The sequence below is a fragment of the Desmodus rotundus genome, chromosome 2, assembly GCF_022682495.2.
Source record: "Desmodus rotundus isolate HL8 chromosome 2, HLdesRot8A.1, whole genome shotgun sequence".
Taxonomy (NCBI): Eukaryota; Metazoa; Chordata; class Mammalia; order Chiroptera; family Phyllostomidae; genus Desmodus; species Desmodus rotundus.
The window spans coordinates 36083801-36106660 of record NC_071388.1 but is presented as its reverse complement, the minus strand read 5'-3'; the positions used below and the strand labels follow the sequence as shown (position 1 = coordinate 36106660).

The 22860-nt window shown below is 37.0% G+C and overlaps 1 protein-coding gene across 9 annotated transcripts in view; it reads right to left on the bottom strand.

Annotated features, from left to right (window-relative positions):
- Positions 1-22860, bottom strand: part of NAALADL2 (N-acetylated alpha-linked acidic dipeptidase like 2) — a 1136857-nt gene that overhangs the window by 423356 nt on the left and 690641 nt on the right. The gene's annotated exons all lie outside the window — the stretch shown is intronic.

The window sequence follows — 22860 nt, the reverse complement described above, 5'->3', positions numbered from 1 at the left end:
GTAAGTAGCAAGAGTGGACTATAATCCTAGGTTTCTGATGTCCAAGCTGGGGTTCCTAATAATTTCAAAAACAGCATGGTACTGGCATAAAAACAGACACACAGATCAATGGAACAGAACAGAAATAAACCCACACCTTTATAGTCAAGTAATATTTGACAGAGGAAGCAAGATCATACAATGGGGTACGGATGGTATATACAATAAATGGTGTTGAAGAAATTGTACAAATACATGCAAAAACTGAAACTAGACCACATTTTTATACCATACACAAGAATAAAATAAAACTGGATTGAAACTTAAATGTAAGACTCAAAACCATAAAAATCCTAGAAGAAAACATAGGCAGTAAAATTGGACATTGTTCTTAGCAATATTTTTTTTCAGATATATTTCTTCAGGCAAGGGAAACAAAAGAAAAAATAAACAAATACGACTACATCAAACTAAAAATTTTTGCAAAACAAAGGAAACCCACTCACTACTTTCATCTTCAAAATGAAAAGACAACCGACTACTGAATGGAGGAACATATTTTCCAATGATACATCAATAAAGAGGGTAACATACAAAATTTATAAAGAACTTATACAACTTATATAAACACCAAAAAGCAAATAATCCAATTTAAAGATTATGCAACAGACCTAAATAGACACTTCTCAAAAGAGGACATACAGAAGGCCAATAGACATATGAAATGATGCTCAGTACCACTAATCATCAGAGAAATGCAAATTAAAACAACAATGAGGAATCACCTCACACCCACCAGAATGGCTATCATCCATACATCAACAAACAAGCCTTGGTGAGGATGTTGAGAAAGGGGAACCCTCATACCTTCTTGGTGGAAATGCAGACTGGTGCAGCCATTGTGGAGAACAGTGTGGGAGTTCTCAGGGGGTTAAAAATGCAACTACCTTATGACCCAGAAATTCTAGTGCTGGGAATATACCCCAAGAAACCCAGAATGCTAATTCAAAAAATATATGCACCCCTATGTTTGTTGCTGGCTGATTTACAATCACCACACTTCGGAAGCAGCCCAGCTACCTATCAGTAGATGAGTGGGTGAAAAAGCCATGGTGCCTTTAAACAATGGATACTACTTGGACAGGGAACAAAAAGGAGGAAATCTTACCCCCTGTGACAGCATGGATGGAACTGAAGGGTATGAAACACTGTGAAATAAGCCAGTCAGAAAAAGACATATACCATATGATTTCACTCATATGTGGAATCTAATGAACAAAACACACTAAAAATAACAAATAGAAACAGAATCACAGGTACAGAGAACAAACTGACAGCTGTCAGAGGGGAGGGGTTAGGTGGCTGGGTGAAAAATCTAAAGGGATTAGAAAGAAGGACAAGGGATCACAGATAACAATATGGTGATTACCTGAGGGAAGAAGGAGTGGGGGCTCGTAGGAGGGGGAATAAGAGTGACAGAAGGACTTGATTTGGGTGGTGAACACACAATACACTATATAGATGATGTTTTACAAAATGTTACACTTAAAACTATATAATTTTATTAACCAATGCCACCTCAATAATTTTAATTAAAAAAGGAAAAAAAATTCTGATTTGTGTTCTCACTGAATCATTTAGTCAATTAAAAAAGTCAGTAAATGTAGTTACAATGACATTTTTTTTTTCTATTTGTCTTCTATAGTGGGTACAGTGTTGATCCTCATGTACTTGCTGTGTGATGACTTGAGTATCTCATTTTATAGTCAACAGTTTATTGTGCCCTAGAAGTCAATTATACTCAAAAGTGACATATGCAAAGTTTAAATAATTCAAGTACAATTTTAGAAAATGTAAAACAGTTTTGTTTATAAAAATCCAAGTCTTAAGATAGGATATAGTAAAAAAAATAATAAAATATATATATATATGACAGAATTGTCCTTTTAAGTAATTTTTAATATTTATTAGAAGGTGTCAATAACTCTTTAATAAAACTAGATCCTGAAAATAAATATTTTTTCCTACTATTCCTTGATTATTACTAATATTATTAAGGTATAATCATCTTCCTACTCTCAGTTGTAATTTTATAAGTTAATGCATTTATTTTTTCACCTGCATTTTGGAAAATATACAACAAATTTCAGAATAGCCTTCAGTTTGTTAAGCATTAATGATTTCTACATTAAATTCAAGATTGGGTTGGATTCTATCATTAGTCCTTTCCTACCTCAAAGTATCCATTATCAAGGTACCATTGATAAAATACATTACTGTTGTTCCTACTGGTGGATAATTGTGTTTAAAATTATTTATTAAACTTGTAACAAACCAATGGAAATGAAGGCTAGGAAATGAAGATGGGTGTAGAAAGAGCTACAATAGGGTACAAGGTTATGAGCGTGAAATACTTCCCTAATTTTAATTCTGGCAACAATTTTCAGGTATGCAAACAACTAATATTTTATACACATATGATGACACCCTGCCAGCTATTGAGCAACTCCAAGTGATGAATTCCCACAATTCTTGGTTATCATTGAGGCACATCTTTGATAGTTTGTTTTCATTTGGCTGTTTCACAGACACAGAAGTTGTTTTTATAGGCTAACCCTTTTGATAAAATATGTTGAATGAAAAATCTGCTGTATTTGAAAATTATATTGGAGGGAATTAAATGCTTCAAAATAAATGGTTGTTAGATTTCAGTTCTTTTTCTTCCAAGCCAGTGTGCAAGTTAATAAAATCTAAATTTACTTGGAAATATCTTAAGTTTCTATGACTCTGAAAATAAAAGAAGAATAACAACTAATTGAAAAGCAACAATTAGGTTGCTTTTGGCTTTACTGTTTTGTAGCCTTGTGACCTTGGGTAAATTGCTTTAAGTAATATTGATAACAATCTCTAATGTTATGTATATAGAAAACTATGTTTTACATTTAGGTTTTAAAGGGATTTTGAATGACTTGGGGATCAGGAAATACCCAAAACATGAAGTGATTATAAACTGAATACTTACATTCTTATTGAAAGTTTTTGATATTAAAGGGAAATAAAGCATAGAATCTAATTATTTAATTCAGAAATGAAATACATCAGGATTGCAAATAAATTAAAAAACAAAAACAAACTCCCACACACTGTCTTAAACGAAAATAACAGAAATCCACCATATCATCTTTTGGATGAGTATGTATGTCCTATCTTTCTGAGTTCATTGATTTCAAGAAAACAATAGCTGGAGAAGTAATGCGTATCTGCTTGAGTCCAGGCATGCGAAGAATATGTGGCAGATTCAACAATGAGTTATCTGTGAGAGTATACATTGGACAAAATTTTCTCGGTTTTTTTCCCTAACAAATACATTCACACAAATGTAATTCAGCAAAATGCTGACATAGACTAAACATTTCCTTTCCTTTTGACTCTTCCCTCATGTTTTTGTGCTCCTCTTGGCCAGGTGCTGCTCGATTCTCTGAGCTCCATCTCCGTGCAAAAGCAAATCTGGCGCTTCACTCCTTTGTTAAAGTGCTGCCTGTTGAGGTATTATGTACTGAGAGTTGTGCTTATTTCCTTCTCTCAAGACTTGGAAAGCACTAGGAATAGGTTTTGAATGGCAGCACTTTATATCCTACGACTGGCAGAAAGGAAAATATTTGAAGATTTGATATACCTCAACTAACAAGTTGAGAGAACCTTGAAGGAATGCTCTAAACCTACCTACCTTAACTCTGGACTAAGCTTCCTGCAATGGGCGTTCTGCGGTAGTGCATTTGTGAGATGAGGTCTGAGTAGACTGTACATTTGGATCCCTGTGTGTAATAAAGAATCTCATTCCAGTTTTGGGTGTTTGTTGACACCTTTTAAGCATTACCCCTCCTTCCCTTCAGCGCCTACATCAGGAGTGTCAAATTCATTTTCACTGGGGACCACATCAGCCTCTCAGTTGCCTTCAAAGGGCAAATGTAATTTTAGGACTGTATAAATATAACTACTCCTTAACTAGGGGCAAGGAGCTCAGCGCTGCCATCAAGTAGAAACAAGGTGCTGGGCCAGATAAAACAAGGTGGAGGGTCAGATGCTGCCTGGGCGCCTTATGTTTGCCACCTGTGCCCTACATATAGGCAAGCTTTTAAAAACAAGCAAACAAACACACAAAAAATCCCTACAAAACTTGGCGCTTTCTCTTTTAGTTCTTGCCATTCAGATCATGTGCAGAAATCGTCAGCCTGGCTCCATCTGTAAAAATATCACCAAAAAATTCCCCAAACCAGCCTCCTTTCCCTGCTCTTTAAGTCATTTTAGACCTGTTTGTGAGCTATCTGCTTTCTGCAGAAAGCCTCATTATGTGAACAAGAGCCTCTTCATGCCCTCCTAGCACACGTATGACATCATGAGTCTTGAGCTCCAAACCACATTTTGGGTGGGAGGCTCCGTCCCTTTACTGCTGGGTCCACCATGCCTTGCTAGTTCTGATAAACTTGATGGAGGTTTAGTGAACTATCTCGTTTACTTCTACGATGTAGTATCTTTAAGATTAGGTAAACACGTTCTCCATCCTGAAGCTGCTGACTGGGAATTTCCTGGAAAACCCAAATTGTTATTTCCTGTCCATTTTCCCCTTTCTTCCTCACCATTTAGCACATTGCCATCATTCCCCAAATTTGACTTTGTTTAGATAAGTGAGTGGTTCCAGACTCATTGATCCTCTGAAGACATCTCAACTCCTACTGTGACCTACCTGATATCCCTGCATACATGGGAGTTATCGGTATTTCAGCCAGTCCAACGTGGAGAAAACCTATTGCAGACAATGTTTCCTATACCCTCTTTCCTCAACCTTATATTCAATTTCCCTTCTTCTGTTCTTCAAAGAAAAGACAAACCTTTGATTGATTCAACCTTTTTAATGTTTAGTACTAGTTAATTACATATAAGAAAAATATTTACATATGGAAAATACCTGTTTTGACGTTGAGTATGCATGCCCATGTATAAACTTACAATTATACATCCGTATATCTACTTCTGGATTCTCACTATGTACATGAGCATATACACACCTTGTCTGCTCATTTATATGGTGATGAGTATTATTTGAGAAAAATGTACTGCTATTTTTAAATAGGAAGGCATCATAATGACATTAATAAAATAAATGGAGTTTTGCCAAATAGAATATAACACTTGTTACATTTCACCTACGTGGCCTTAACAAGTAAGGTTCCCTGAAGTCATTGTATGAGGCAAACTGTACAATTTATAGGTTTGTAGCATAGTTACTGAACACATTCAATCACACTCCAAACTATGTACGATTCACATTTTATTGTTTTAAAACGGCTTTTTTTCCCTCCTAAGGATACCTATTTATATGCTAAATCAGTTATTCTGAGGGTTATTTCTTTCTATTTTTCATAAAGAAAAGATCACCTGGGCTGTTTATATGTGTGTGAAAGTACCCATTTTGGAGGAAAAAAGAAAGAAAAAAGAAGATTGAATTTATAGCAAAGATAATTGTATTTAAGTTAACTTTATTTTAGGAGTGTAGAGTTTCAATAAAATACATGTTATTTGAAAAGTGGTAGTATTTTTTTCCAGAGGCCATTGAGTTAACAAGAGGAATACAGGGTGGAGGAAACAGTCTAATCTAATCCTTGGCTCTCCCACACAGAAGCCTTAAATTGCGAGATTCTCCCGTGTAGAAGAAGTCCCTAATGTCATCATCTTCTCAACCTTCTTTCCCATATACCAACCACAACTCTCACCTGAAACCTTAGCAGGAGGAAACGAGACTCACAGCATGGGTACAAGGCACAGAGGATGACATGGTAGCATCAATGTCCTGATTCTAGACTCTCCCACCCTAATGCCTGCCAAGGACTGCTCCCCAGCCCTTTGGAACATCTTTGCTCATCAGGGTTTCAAGGGTTTGTCCTCCAAACCAGTAGAATAGACCAGTAGGAGAAGATGCCCTGCTCAACCTCCATCTGGCACTTTTCCTTTAGCTGCTCTCCCTGCACCGTTCCCTCAAAGGAACAGCTTAACTGGGTGGGGACTTAATTTTCACTGGGTTATAAGAAAAACTTGTTAGAAATAGCAACATATTTTTACTGAATTTACTGGTTTATCTTGCTGAATACTTTAATAAATAAGGAAGCTAAACAAATAGAGGGCAAGGAAGAGCAGAACAACAGAAAAATAATTAGAAAAGAAAGTAAGCCAGCCTATTGAAATAAGGGAAGAAGTTATTGCCGATATTTTTTTCTGAAGGAAAGACTTTATAAAGAACCAACAATGTTAACTTTTTTTTTCCCAATCAAGCCCTGGATTTGTAGCTAGGAAGTGTGAGAAACTATAAGAATAACTTAAGTGCTTCTTGGGAAGTCAAAAGTATGGAGAAGGGCTGAGAGATTAATGATAGTGGTGTCTTTTTGAGAGTAGAATATAAGGGATCCATCTTTTCATCCGCCCAGTAACTATGTGTCAGATACTGTGCCATGCAGAGGGAGCACAGAGATGGAAAATTAAATTCAATCCATGTCCTCATGTGCCTGGAAGTTCAGCCATGGGTTTCCTCTTCCACTTGGCCCACTGGAAATGCTAACCACCCCCTAATCTGAAAGGAAAGCAAATGAGTAGTTTGATTAATCCTGATGTCAGAACCATCAGATTCTTGACGGAGTTTAAAATAAAGGGTTATGGTAGGGAAAACAGTGTGGGGTGTGGCCTTTCCAGCCTTCCTGCTCTAAACAGGGAAACAAACATCTGTCCCCCCAGATTTTCTGAAGCACATTCACAAACATGTATACAGAGAAAGAATGAGAGAAAAAGAAGTCGTGGCAAGTGGTATTTGTTCTCTCAAAGAAAGAACTATATTTTATAAAAGAAAACTTCATAGACACCTTTCGTGACTTGCTGCAGCTCTTGGGAGGAAGACAACACTCCTCCTAAGGTGTCCTCTTCATCTGAGCCTGCGCCTCACTGTCGTCTCAGCACACTGCAGCACAGTGGCCCCTCTGGTTTGGGTCTTTGCCATCTACCCCCTGCCCCAGGGCCTTGGCACGTGCTAGTCTTTGCCTGAAGGGACTCATTTTCCTTATTCACTGTTACCTGTAAACATAGTTATGCTGCAGCTCCAACTTTTCACCTGGATCTCCCATTACAGTTCTGATGCACTGGGCATTTCTTTTGCAGCCCTTGATAAGGAGATTGATTAATTTGTGTGATTAAGAGTCTCTCTCTCATTCTTGCTAAGGATGGGACCATGCTTGTTTTTTATTACCCTTATATCACCAGAGCACAGAGCACAAAAACATGTCTGGGACAAAGGATTCGTTTTCTTGTTGTTGTTGTTGATTATTGTATGCATGTCCCTCTAAGTATATACATAGAAAAAAATGTAAATAGGACAAAATTATCTCTGTGGTAAGATTAAAGTGTGGCTTTATTTTTGCGTTGGTGTTTTTTAAATATTATAAACAATTATCTTGTGGCAGTATTTAAAAAGTAAATAAAAAAGAAATAAAGGTTATAATGAATTTAATTGTGTCCTCCCAAAAGATATAATGGATATATGTCCTAACCTTCAGTAGCTTGGAATATGATCTTGTTTAGAAATATCTTTGCAGATGTAATTAAGATTTAAGATGAGGTCATACTAGCTTAGTGTGTGGGTCCTAACTCCAGCCACTCCAGAGACAGACAGGGAGACACCGTCACATACAGAAGGAAGACAGCCATGCAGAGATGGAGGCAGAAACTGGGGTGATGCAGGTAAAAGCAAAAGAACAAAGATCACGGGCAACCACCACAAGCTAGGAAGACACAAGGCAGGGTTCTCCCCTAGAGCCTTGATTTTGAGCATCTGGCCTCCAGAACTGTGAGGGAACAAATTTCTGTTGTTTTAAGGCACCAGTTTGTGGTACTTTATTGTGGCAGCCCTAGGAAACTATTACAAAGGAATATGATAATCCTCTATAAATATTGCTTTTAAAATTAGGAACATTGCTGCATAAATGAGTAAGGATATGGATTTTGTATATGGAACTGAGCTTTTGAAATCTGTATTGGTCCCTTTATGCAGATTTTTTATATATCAAGTCTTACTCTTTTGTTCTTTTGTTAACATATATTTATTCCTTTAGTGAAACCTTGACATAAAACCATGATCAAGCAAGCACACAGACAAAAGCAACATTATTGCCATTGTTATTATATTATTGTTATTACATGTGTGTGTGTTGTGATGGGAGTTGCCTATCTAGATAACAGTGCCTACTTTCTTCATCCCTTTTTCTCCTGACGAAACTATGTGATTGTGTGGTATATGCCCTTGTAAAAAACTAAAAGTAGCTAATTCTATCACTGTCTCCCCCTCTCTGAGCTCGAAGTATAATATGAAGCATTAGGGGGTAGACCTAGTATATTTAGTTGTAAATACTCCACTTAAGTGCATAGTCAATAGTCAATTTACATAGCATCAATTCTGCTTATAAAATACAAAGCATAAACTTGCTTCATCAGTTAGTGGATCCTGGGCTAGCCAACTGGAAAGAGATCAGACAATCGAAGGCCTATTTGGCTGAATTCATCACTTGACAAAAGGGAGAGATGTCAGCAGTATCAGTTGAAAGCTGAAAATTAATGCTGAAGGTAGCTTAACAAGCCCTGAGTCACCAGCCTCCTGGTTCCGGGCGCTGCTGCTGCTGCTGGAAGGCGGCCCAGTACAACGGCAGCCGCACTGACTCTGGAGTCAGGAGCTGCTTGCCCTGAGCAAATGACATGCCTTCGATGTTCCTTATTTTCCTCATCTATAAAATTTTAAAAATAGTGTGTGTTGACATTACTTACCAGTGATTATTACTTGTTAATTATTAATGAATCTTGTGTTAAAAATTAGCTATATTAAGTTTCTCTAAAGGCCCAACACTGTTTCTAACATTTAATAGATGCTCAATAAATAGTAACTATTGTTTACGTTTTCATTTTGTTTTGCTAGGTGGTGGTTCAACTCACGAAACATGCTTTATTTTCTGTATGGATTCAAATGGGGGAAGCATGCTTTCTGCTTCTAACTAACTTAAACGCTTGACCTCAGTGCCCTCAACTGAGAAGTGAAGAGTCGAAGCAGGTTCTTGACGGCCCTCACAGCGTATGATGTAACCGGAGCACACAGGACTGAGAAATGCCACGTTCCTTTCTGCCATTCTGTCTTACAGTCATTGAGCCATCCTGACAGGACTTTTAACCACTGACATATGTAATATATGTAATGTTTACTTCACTAGAGTAGTAAGAGTAAATTTTTAGGTTTTGCCATGCAATTTTTTGTGAACTGAATATGCATTTTGATTGAAACCTTAAAAAATTGTCATTGTCTATAATGGGGTGAGAGTAAAGAGTTTTGGGGTGTAAATTGGGGTAGAAAAGCAGAAGAGACAGCGCATTGGATATACATGATCCCATTAGGTATAATAATATATATATGCATATTTCTATGTATTGTAAGTATATGATATAAAGAGTGACCACTAAACGTCAGTGGAGGTTATCTCAGTGTGGCAGAATCACAGGCCATAACTTCCATAACCTTCTCCTTATGTTGTTACTATTTGAACTTTTATATGGATATACTTCATTATACATTCAGTACAATGTAATATAATTACATCCTTGACACAAGAAAAAGATTTACATACTACATTTAAATATGAAAAAAGGAGGCATGATTTTTAATTTCAATGCAGCTGATACACACTTTCTCATGAATCTCCTTTGTCTCTAGACAATTAGAAGAATAAACTTGCCAGTTAAAGAAACATCAGTCTGTGTCCTTTATGCTATTTTAGGGAGGGTAAATTTTCAAAGATAGGGTTTGGTTCAGTCAGAAGCTTTTTATTGTCCTTATAGCAAAGGGGATCAGAGATCCACACCAGATCATGTGGGGGTTTTCTGGAATTTTTCAAGACTCCATGGCAATTTTGTTTGTGTCATCTGGTTATTAAATGTCCTATAGGCAACTGCTGTGAGAGTCAGTGGAGGTCAAACATTTATATAAACTCTTCAACTCTCCTCGGAATCTCACATTTCCCTCCAGAACTGAGCTCGCCTCTGATCTACTAGTGTAAATTTTCTAGCTCTCAGTCACACTGCCGAGGCTGCCCATCCAAGATTCTCTGTTATGGTGCTTTAGGGTCACATGTGTCCCAGGCCAAGACAGCAGATCCAGAGAACCCACCCCTCATTCTGCGTGGGTTCCACTGCACGCTGCTGCGGGACGCTTCTCAGAGCCACAGTGGGATTTCTCTTTGCCAAACACAGCAGACTACCATTCTCTTCAACTGTGATCCCAACGCAGGATCAAGTTAGAGTGGTACTTGCCAGGTGATTTCTTTCTGGAATCCATTCTAGAACTTGCTCTCACTTTCACTCTCTCTTTTTCCTCCCTTGCTGTCCGAAGACAAATTCCCTACATCATGTGCTCTTTCTCTAAGAAGTGGTATTGGACATTCCCATTTCCTGGGTCTCATATGATAGGGAGGTTAGCAGGAGAGAGACTGATCTCAAAAGGAAGATATATCAGACGGTATTTAAAATATTATTCCTTTAATATCTCTCTGTAATATTATTTAATTAAATACACATGCACTGAGCACTTCCTAAAGGTCAGCTATGGTATTAAGCAGCTATAGTATTAATCATGATTCCGTGTAATACTGATGAACAGAATATATAAAATACTAGTACTTTAGAAAAGTTACTCAATGTACTGAAGCTTCAGTATTATTATTATTGCAAAATAGTGATAATATTATCTGATTAACTAGCTTATTTTGTCTGTACAATGTGGTGAATAAGGACATAGACTTTAGAATCCAAATATTAGAATTTAACCTGAATTCTTCCACTTATCTATGTAATTTTGGAGAAACAGACTTAGTCTCTTTTGGCTTTAGTTTTCTCCTCTGTAAATTGAGGATTGATACCAGCAATAACAATGAAAATGCCTGCCTCATATATTGTTGTGATGTTCAAATAGTAATACTTGTACAATATTTATGACAATGCTTGGTATATAATAAATGTTCAATAAATGATTCTTCAAATATTAAATGACAAAATGAATATGAAAGAATGCATTAATGATTTATATGTTTTATAAATCTAGTTTATAATACTGCCAATATTAATAATATACTATCCATATCTACTTCTCCAATATTTCTGATTAAGCCAGGAAAGTATTTCAAATTTATTTTCACAATATATTCACATGGCAATAATCCATAATTATCAAGTAAATCATACAAACCAAAATACAAATGCATAAGCATTACCAAAATTTTGAAGCCATATGCACATTGTTTTTTTAAAGATTTTATTTATTTTATTTTTTAGAGAGAGGAAGGGAGGGAGACAGAGAAGGAAAGAAACATTACCATGTGGTTTCCTCTCGTACGCTCCCCCACTGGGAACCTGGCCCACAACCCAGGCAAGTGCCCTGACTGGGAATCCAATGGGTGACATGGACCAGTACTCAATCTACTGAGCCACACCAGCCAGGGCTATTTTTATAGTTGAAATAATCCATTAAACTAGATGGGAAGGAGGGGGAAAAGGTTTTTAGAAGAAAACATGTTTCTCATAACCCCTACTCTAGCGTTCCTTTGGGCAGAAAAGCATACGTAACTAACTGATCATCATGTTTGGGGGATATATTGCACTTGGTTTCCTGCCCTTCCCACTACTGAATTCCAGGCATGTGGCAAAGTTGAAACATTTAAAGTAAAGAAAAGAAAATGCTGGTCAACGGGAGGCTCCTCAGCCTATTCCCTGTTTTTGGAATGAGCTTTTCACTTGCATTATCCACTTCCAAAAGCTGCCCCAAGGATACAGCCGTGAGGCAGTAATGCAGTATTGGGACTATCTAAACTGGATACATAATTAAACCCAGTTAAAACCCCTATATATAAAATATGAAGATTTAGCAGGCAAGTGCAGAGTTCTACTTCTCTTTAATCTACCTAAGCCTTGTAATTCCCCTTCCTTAATAAAACTGTCACCCTCCCATCTGAAATGGTCTGCCTTTTGCCATTCTTTTGCAGGGGGTGTCTCTCCCTGCCCTCCCTGCACCAGTTTTTGGTTGCACGTTGGAAACTCCCAAGGATGTTGCAACCCAACAGAATTGCTGATTTTTTGTGCACCTGCTAAAGACATCACCCAATGTAATGGGGTCTACCTGGATGTCAACACAAAAACACTTGGATCTCTTTCTCAGCACTAGTAGAACTTTTCTGGATTCTACAAACATCATGATTATGAGTGACCTTGGCAGAGAAAATAACAGATAGCTTGTCACTATTGAACTGCTGTTTTGCAGAACTAGGCTTATAAGACATATATGCCATTATTTCAGAATTGAGGTAAGCTCTAGAATCTTGCAGCACAGAAGGTGGAAGATTTTTTTTTAGAAAACCAAATGGTTCAATTGCTTTCTTTTCCCTTTCACAGATTAAAATGTAGGTCACTATAATACTGTTTCCATTCATTATACCTTCTCATTTAATTTGTTATTCTATCTCTTTCTTGCCCTTCTACTGCCCTTTCTCACTTTTAATACTTTCTAACACTTTTTTAATGTTTTTATGTTAATATTGCCCTGCATATACTGCATATTTTCACTGTAAGTTCTTTATCAATCTCCCCCAACTATTACTAGAAAGTTCGATCATTGGAAAAAAAATAACCAACACACAGGGCCTTCTGGGAAGCATGTAAAGATACACACAGATGCACAAAAACCAGGTACCTCAGTGAAGTAAACAGCACCAAAGAAACTGAGGTTGTAAATGGTTTATCTTAGGGTCTACCTTAGTTTCCTTGTTTAACTTACATAATTTAATAATTTATTAGGTATGTGGTTATCAAATTGGACTATCAACACATTCCAGAGAGTTACTTATGATATTATAATTTATAGCAAGCCATTTTTAATAACTGTAGAATTTTTTACAAAATAAAATGGAAATGGGTTGTAGGCACAGGGAAGCAGTGTTCTAACTCATCCAACCTCAGTTATTCATCTGTGCATGGGGAAACTCTACACACCTCAGGGCATGCATTGCTTTGGAAGCTATTTGGCATGAGGAAACTGAGGGAACGAATACTGGTTGCTCTTTGTTATTCACACAATTCTACCACTCAGGGTTTTTCATGCACATTATAGGAAATGCATAGTTAAAACTATGAAGTTGTTTAATCTGGAGCACTTATAATATTGTGCTGAATTTTCCTGCACTAAAAGCACATGTAACTGATTGGTACCTTATTGTATTGGACTTCTTTGTAGGGGAAAACAATAGAAGGCACGCTTCACTCACCCTGGGTGATTAAACTTCAAGTATGACGAAAAACTGTATCTAAGGACAATGCCAGCTGTGTAGTTTGGATTAAGGACCAAAACAAAACAAAATAAAGAACAAACAAAATATATAAAGGGAAGTTTGACGGTAGAAAGGAAAATAATGGGGAATTTTTTTTATACATTGTTATTTATTTGGCTTCTGTCAATGTGTATAATATATAGAAGTCTAGAGTCATTATTACAGTTTGGTTACATGTCTATCTTTAGGAGTAAACTATAAATTATTCAGAGTACCTCCCAAGTCTTACTTTGTATAAGCAGAATTTTGTTTTACTTGGGGAAGTGATGTTAATTTAAAATAGATATAGATATATAGAGCTGTAGATGGATATAGATGTAGATACATACAGGTAGATATAGACACAGACATAGACGCAGACAGAGACACAGACACAGACACAGACACAGTTATAGGTATAGGTATAGACACAGACACAGACACGGGCACAGACACAGACACAGACATAGACATAGATACAGACACAGACAGAGGAACAGACACAGACACAGACACAGACATAGATACAGACACAGACAGAGACACAGACACAGAAACAGACACAGACACAGACATAGGTATAGGTATAGACATAGACACAGACATAGACACAGACAGAGACACAGACACAGACACAGGCACAGGCACAGGCACAGATATAGGTATAGGTATAGACAGATCTCTGACGAAAACGCCAGTATTTCACAAGTAGCAGGAGCGAGTAGTTGCTTCACCACTGGAACAGCAAAGAAGGGCTGCCATCAACTTCAGTGACGCTGCTGCCTGCAGGATAAGACTGCCTATAAAATCAGGTGCTTTGTGGTCTGACTGATCCTAACATTCCACCCTCAACTTACACAACTCAACTCCCTATCCTCTGCTCCAGCCACGTGCAGTCTCCAAGAACCCGTTTGTTTTGTTTTCATGCTTGTGATGGTCTAGCTCTTTACCTGGAACCCATCTCACACTTAGACTTCAGATATATTCCTTTTCGTTTTCCACTCTGACACTTCTGTTTCCAAAATCACTTCATCGACTCAATTTGATCTCCTGTCCAGCTGCCACTCACCTTTCAAAATTTAGTATAAACTTCACATGGTAATGAAAGGTACCCAGAATAATTGGAAAAAGAACAAAATTCAAAGACTAACACTTTCCATAAAGTACAGAAACTCACTACAAAATTACAGTAATCAATACTGTGTGGTATTGGCACAAGAACAGACAAATAGATCTACATCAAATTGAGAATAAAGAAATAAATTATACATCTATGCATAATTGATGTGCAAAAATATGTCAAGACACTCTCTGGAGAACCAATAATCTTTCAGCAAATGGTACTAAAACAACGAGATACCCATAAGCAAAAAAATAAAGTTGGAATCCTAAATCACATCATTTCTACAGATTAACTCCAAATGAATCAAAGATGTAAATGTAAGAGTTAAAATGATAAAATTGTTAAAAGGATAGATAGGTATACATTTTCATGATCTTAGACTAGCCAACAGTTTCTTAACTGTGGTATCAAAAGCGCAAGCAACTAATGAGAAAAATAAATAAATTGGACTTGATCAAAATTAAAAACTTTCTGCAACAGAAGACACTATCAAGACAGTGAAAAGGCAATCTACAAATTAAGAGAAAATATTTGTAAATCAAATGTTAATAAAGAACTTATACCACTTAACAGTGAAAATATAATTACTCAGTGGAAAAAAATAGGCAAAGGATCTGAATAGACATTTCCCCAAAGATATTATATAAACGGCCAAAAATCACATAAAACATGTTCAGCATCCCTAATCATTTGGGAATTCAAATTAGAACCACATGAACTACCTACCACTTTATACCCACTAGGCTCACAAAAACCTTTCAAAAAAAGGAAAAAAAGAACATGTGAAGGCAAGGGTATAGAACAATTGGGCAGCTCATATATTACTGTTGAAAATTTAAAATAGTGAATCTTCTATAGAAAAAAGTTTGGCAGTTCTTCCAAAAGTTAAACATAGTTACCATATGACCCAGAAATACTGCTTCTACGTATATACCCCCAAAAGTTGAAAGCATATGCTCACACAAATACTTGCATATAAAAGTTTGTAACAGCCAAAAATTGAAAAATATAACTTCAAATATTCAGCAATTGATACATGGATAAACAATTGGCGGTATAGCTATATGACGGAACATTATTCGGCCATGAAAAAGGAATGAGGGTACTGATATACACTATGATATGGATGTGCTCTGAGACTATTATGCCAAGGGAGAGAAGGCAGTCACAAAAGACCAACAGTGTGCGATTCCACGTATATGAAATGTTCAGAGCAGGAAAGTACATAGAGACAGAAAGTAGATTTCTGGTTGCCAGGAGCTGGGGGGGAAGAGAAATAGGAAATGATTTCTAATGGGTACATAATTTATTTTTGGAATGATGAAAATTTTTTTTGTGATTAGATAATGATGATTGTTGTAAAACTGTGAATATAGTAAAATTTAGTAAATTGTACACCTTAAAACGTTAAGTTAAATGGTAAATTACATCTCAATAAAGGTTTTAAAGTTAGTCAAAGACACACGTCCTCTGTAAGTGACATTTTAGGCTGAGGAAGGTGTCTACCCTATTCCTACGGCACCTTCTTCTTCAGTGGACTACGGCTACATCATTGTTTAATTAGTTCTCACATATCTCTGTCCCTTCTGGATCTTTAGCTTCTTGATTAAGGAGACTCACTTCCCTGTGCTTCACTTACAACGGTCACTTGAGAAATGTCTATTGCTTGAATAAAGGAGGGTACTCTGAGGGTATTTAAATATGGATATCGTGAGAAAGCAAAGAAAACGTGATCATGCATACTTACTTCTCCTTTGCTTCAGCAACCGGAATGTTGCTGACAAGCATCTTGAGCAGTGGGGCAGGCTTGCAGTCACAAACCCAGAGGCGCTTTAGGAAGCTATGCTGCCACAAAGCTACCGCCTAAACTCCCCTCTGAGACCTGCCTTCTTCATACAGAACTAAGAAGGAGACTCTAGGTTGTGCAGCTGCTCCAGGTCCTGAAAGGAATTCAAGTAAGAGGCTGTCGGGAAGTACCAGAGGGAGTTACCCCAGGCAGTAAGGGCTGCTCTGTCACATGGGGGCAGTAATATAGCACAGATTTAGAGAAGCTGTACAACTCGGTCATCTCTGGCCGTGTTTACCATCCTGATGGCAATCACTTGGCCCTCGCTGCGCTGAAAAGGATGGCCTGAGGAAAGAGAGTCATCTTTCTTCATCATATTCCTCATTATATTCAAATGCGATTTTATAGCAGTCCTAATTACATATTACCATATTTACAAAACTTGCAGCATTTCTTCTATGTTTTATAATCACCTACTAAATGGTGATATACATGTTTAAATTGTATTTACCAAAATGACCCTATCCTATGTTTTATTCCTGGTTTAGAGAAGAGAAAATAAAATAATTAGAGGCTTAGCAATAATTGTGAATATCATGTTACATACTTGAAACTCTCAAAAGGCTAAAAATCATTGTCCTTGAAACTTAATTATAGACTGTTAAATAATGATGTGTTGAGGTTACCTTTCTTCCAGGAAATGATACCACTCTTTCATGAAATATCACCTCAGTGTTCAGATTTTAAAACATTTCCTTATTAGTTTTAGTTACTTTTCTTCCAAGCAAATATTATCCCCCAAATTAAATTCTCCTTCTTTTACCTCTGCATATAGGGTCTATCCAGGTAGGTAATGGACACCTAAGGAAAGGAATTCTGAACCTGTTTTCCGTAAGTCCACAAGAGAGTTTATCTAAAGACATTTTTTCTAGGCGGTCCGTGAATCCTCTGAAATTACAGACAATTTTTAAAAGTATTTTTTTGTACAGTTCTTTGGAAGAAGATACATTTCTCAAGGCTGTCAGCACCTCAGGTAATGACCGCCACTTATTTTTTGTTCCCATCACCATTAATAACCGTCACTCTGTTGTTCAGGAATAGTGCGCCCATGGTGTCAAAGTAGACTCTATGAGGATTTAAAGACAAATATAAGGCATCATCCGTGACTCTGGCGTTTAATTGTCAATTGGATAGATAAGTCTTCTACTTCATTTTTATGTAACAGAGAGTACATTTGTGACCTCCAGGGTCCCCTCCAGTGCTAGAACTCTAAAACCTTACGTCATTATTCACATAAGGCAGTGAAGTTAAAGAGAAAAAATAACCTTTGAACCTTTCACACTGCACTCAGCCAACTGAACCTTACAATTCCAAGCTGAAAGATGCCTAAAGTGGGACCATTGGTCCAACCCCCTCATTCCCTACAGGCTCTCTATCTTTTGATCAGTCACTGTGTGTGATGTGACTGCCACTATTTGCAAAACTGACTCTGAGATTTCCCTTGTGCTCCTACAGTTTGCTGGTCAATAGCTTTGAACCACATGTCAGCCCGGAGGCCAGCACAGCTGTTCTCCACTCCTCCAGGCGTCCACAGCGTTGCCGGAGGGTGCGTTTCAGTGACACTTTCAAACTCTTCCTGCCCTGTTTCTAACTGCCACACTTTAACTCGGTACAACACCAATGTGGCGACACCGCTGCCTCCCCTCCCTTCTGTGCAGCATCTTGTCTAGTGCAGCCACGGCCATGGCTCCCTCACTTCTTGAGCACACGCCCGCTTCACCTTGGTTGACTTGACAGCGCCCCAGGGCTCATTCCCACAACAGATCCAAACTCTGTTTAAGGGGAACCCCAGGAAGTCTCTCCCATATGAAGGGGACTGAAGTTTTGCCTTTGGGGATGTTGCTTTTAAGCTGCTATAGAAGACACAGGACTCAGAAAGAATGTTTGATCCTCCCCCTTTCCTGCCCAGGAGATTCAGATGGAAAGACCTGTTCTGGGAAAGAAATCTTGCTTTGTTCACCATAGCCTCATCTGAATTTAATATGCCAGGTAAGAAGACACGAACCAGGACCTGGTCTCTAGATCCCCCCCGTGGCACTTTGAGGAAAGACTTACCTGCCACGTGTGTTCTGTTCTTTCTCAACTCAAAGTCGCCTACGCCCTTTGAAATCTCAGATTCTGGTTCCCCTTTTTCTATTCTATCCAAAATTTTAAATATATCTCCCCCAAATTTTACCTCACTGTTTCTGGAATTTTCGTCTTATGTGAATTCCCTGTGTATATATATTAAAATTTGATTTCTCCTATTAATCTATGATATATCATTTGAATTACTAGCCCAGATAGAGGAAGCAAATGGAAAGAAAGTTTGTGGTGTTTGTTTGTTTGTTTATTTTTATCCCTGACACACTGTGGTCTATATTTTAGTGATGGGGATTTGCCTGATACCTGAAACTATTTATACAGTTCTAAGACTCTGTCATTAGGTTTTTTTCTTAGTTACTTTGCCTCTCCTAAAATGATGCTTGCCCAGCATCTCTGTTGCTATAAAACCAGGGCCCTGATATACTTTTTATAAACATTTCCTCATGGGAACTGGGCCTTGCTGCAGAACCCCAATCCTGAGGTTGCCCAAACTCCCAGCTTCTTTGCATTTGCAACTGCTGCCCTTTTCCACGTTACATCCCACAGCAATTAAATATAAAGCCAGTGCCTTGTTAGCAGGTGTGTAAAGAAGGTTTGAGTCACAGACCAAAAAAAAAGCAACAGTTTAAAATTAATCATCACTATCCTTAAAAATGCATGGTATCTTTCCCATATCAGGGACATTTTTCCAAGTCATGGCCTCCCTTAGAATTAACTTACCACAAGCTGTTCTAACTCCTCTTGTCTTTTAAGGACCACTCTTCCTTTCCTAGCATCTACCGCAGCATCACACTTGCCTTATAGTTTTGTGTATCTCAAAACTCATCTATATCCGTTACTAGTACAGAAGTTGTGAAAGTCTAGTTTTTGCAATGAAGCCCCAGGATTAATTTATTAGGATTCTATACCTTACTCTCATCAGAGCTGATACAAGGGCTAGGGTGCTAGGTTCTTCCTGATTATACCAACATGTGCAAGTAAAACATTATCAAGTCATAAGCCAAAAATAGAATTAAACTTAATTAGGAAGAGAGACTAGTGAACTATTGTAATAGTTGTCACACTTAGTATTTTATATGTTTCTTCTTGATAATGGTGAAAGTAGAGGCACATTGCAATTGCTCTCTTTCTGCTATATTTTTTATAACAACAAAGTCAAAGATGGTATTTGTATAATTTCTTCTTGTATTTGGTTGCTAGGGCTGCTATAACAAAGTACTATGGAGTGAGTGGAGTAAATAAAAGTAATTTATGATCTCATAGCTTTGGAGACTAGAAGCCCAAGATCAAGGTGCCTGTACGGTTGATTTCCTCCAAGGCCTCTCTTCTCGGCTTGTAGATGAACATCTTCCCCTGTAACTTTCCATGGTGTTCCCTCTCTACATGCCTGTGTCCTTATCTCTTCTGCTGAGAAGGACCCAGGTTAAATCGATTGGGGTGCAGATCAATGCACACATTTGAACTTCAGTACCTCTTTAAAGACTCTATCTCCAAATATGGTCTGAGGTACTAGGGGGTTAATACTTCAACATGAATTTTGGGGAATGCAATTCAGCCCATAACACCTCTTTACTGACTGTAACCTGGATTCCATGGTCATTCCATGGTCAAATCTATTGGAGAATCTCAGCTTTACCATATTACCCAAATACCTGTTCTTTTCCACAGTTATTCATTCAACCCCTTTTACTCTCACTAGTGTCTTGGTTAGTCTTTGTATTATATAGTTACCCTAAGTCTAAAGAGCTTTTCCTGGTTTTGTCCAATTTCCCCATGCATAGCAAAAGCCATCCCAGGACCGTCAGATGTCACTCTGAGTAAGGTCACTGAATAGTGAACTGGCCTGTGCTTAATAGTCATTTTAATTTAAGTTCAAGACTTATTAAACTTCTTAAACAATATGTATTATTCAGTTTAATATTCATCATGGATTCCAAGCTTTCTTGGAATGTTAAGATAACTGAGACTTTCAAAGAAATGCCATGGTAATACTTTAAGTGTGCTTGTGGATTAGATGAAAATTTCAGTGAGATGTATTCTAGAAATAATTGCCTAAACCATATCATCCTTTGACCTAGTGCTTGAAAATTTGCATATCTGTATTATCTTTAAAAACTGTCACTTTATCATTTTTCACAGGATAAAATTGCATTTTTTATTCTGTCACTAAAATGGGAAAAATCACTTGGGGGACTAGTTAGAGAAGGCTATTTAAGAGTTTTGTTCAAATTTGAGTTTCAGCAAATAGATTTTTGAAAATGGTTACCAGTGAACTGGAATAGACCATGCTGTGTAAAAGATTAGTTGGGATACACTGATTTTCTAGACTGTAGACTACACCAAAAACTCAATTATAAATCTAATTATGACTTTAATTGTTAAACAATCAACCAGACTGATTTTTGTTGTGGGTGTTTCGTTTCCTGCTGACTCGCAAGCAGGTGCACCTGCAGGTGCTAACGTTGCCTTCATCACGTGACCTGAGAGCCCTGCTCTTTCCTCCTTTCTGCATTAGTGCTTTTTACATCATATATTAAGCTAAGAAATGTGCAAAAGTTGAGGTACAAACCACACCTCTGTATGCAGAGCCATAAAACTAAGAAAGGATTTGTGGCAGGAAGGGAAGGGGCAGGTGTCCCAGGCCACCAACCCCACAGTATGTTTGAATAGTAGTCCTTTAGCTCCTTTAAAGATAAACTTTATGATAAATAAATTTGGGAAATTTTTCAAACTATGGTGATTAGGAATTTGGAAAACACATAGAAATAATAGTAGGTTTTAAAATTCTATAGTTTTAAACCTCCATTTTATAAAACTCCATTTCTATAATAAATTTACTAATATAATTTTATAAATGTTATAATACAATTTTGTAAGTGTTATCAAGTCAAAAGTCTGAGGAATTAATCAAAAGGTTAAGGAGAAAAGAAAGAGAAAGGCCTTTAGGAGTGCCTGTGCCCAGTACAAAGACAACGCAAAGGGCACTCAATCATTTTATGGGTTAGGTACATGTAAGTCACAGTCCTTGCGAATATACAGTTGGCATCACTTTCTGTTACTGAGGTGTCATGGAAAGAAAGTTCATTACCTGACCTGATTCCGGAAGACAGAGCTAATTTTACATGCAAAAGAGAAGCCAAAGCTTAGAGTTTGACTTATTACAAAAGCGGTCCATGTTTATATTCCTCAAAAGTCTAACACTGAGATGGTTGTATCTCAAAAAGAATAAGATTCCAAAGATTTAATTTTTTAATTCTCACTGAAAAATTTAGAACTGAGTGGCTGTTGATATGAAAAAGTAGAAAAAAAAAATTTTTAAAGCCAGGATGCATCTCAAATGAAATTGTATGGGGCGGCAATTTATAATGCCAGCAGCTGGAAGCAAATACAGTATCACTTTAAAGTAGCATTATAAGATTTATTTTTACATACTTAAAATTCAAAAACTCTTCAGAGAATACTGGAAATGGAAAGTGTTTACTTTAAGAGCACTCAACTATGTTCGGTTCAACACTAAACTGTAAAAATTCATAAAGCAAACTGAACATGTGGTTCTGAAACTGCTTTTAAATAGATTTTAAATAATTCAAGAGGTAAAAAAAGAAAAACAATGTTTAATTACCCAAGATTATGTACAGAAAGGGTCTCCTGGATGATCTAAAATGGTAGAGAAACACCAGATTTTATATAAAATTACACTGTTTTAGGCATTTACTCTGCAGTACTGATCCCAAAGAACTTTTCTTACTGAAGAAAATGCTCTGAAATGATTAACTACATGGGGCTGTTAAACACTTGGAATATGGCAAATATAACTAAATTTCAATTTTTATTAAATTTTAATTAATTGTATTTAAATTAAATAGGCAGGTATAGCCAGGGGTATTCCAGTCCACTCTCCGTGACTGACAGGTTATATCCATGTCACGCAAACTGTTCTCATTATATTAACAACAGCTGGACTTTTCCCTATATGGCAGTGGATTTGTTAATTAACTTAATGGTGGAAATTTTTCAAAATTTATACATGTATCAAATCATCATGCTGTACACCTTAAGTATATTGCATTTTATTTGTGAAGTATATGCCAATGAAACTGAAAAATAAATTTAAAAAAATAGTTAACAAAAGTCTTAATTACCTTGACTTATTTGAGGAGAATTAAGCAATAAAAAGAACATGACATTTAACATGGATATAAGAAATTTTTATACAGCTAGTACATAACAAAGTATTAACCTCAGAATGGTTTGGCATAATATAGATTGTTTCTTCCTCTAAGTGAAGAATAAATATTTAAGTCATAAAATCCCATCCTAGTTTCTGAAAAACATCAACAAAGGATAATTTTGAGTCAACCATCATCTGGAAATCAACCTCTTAAGAAAATGAGACTTTA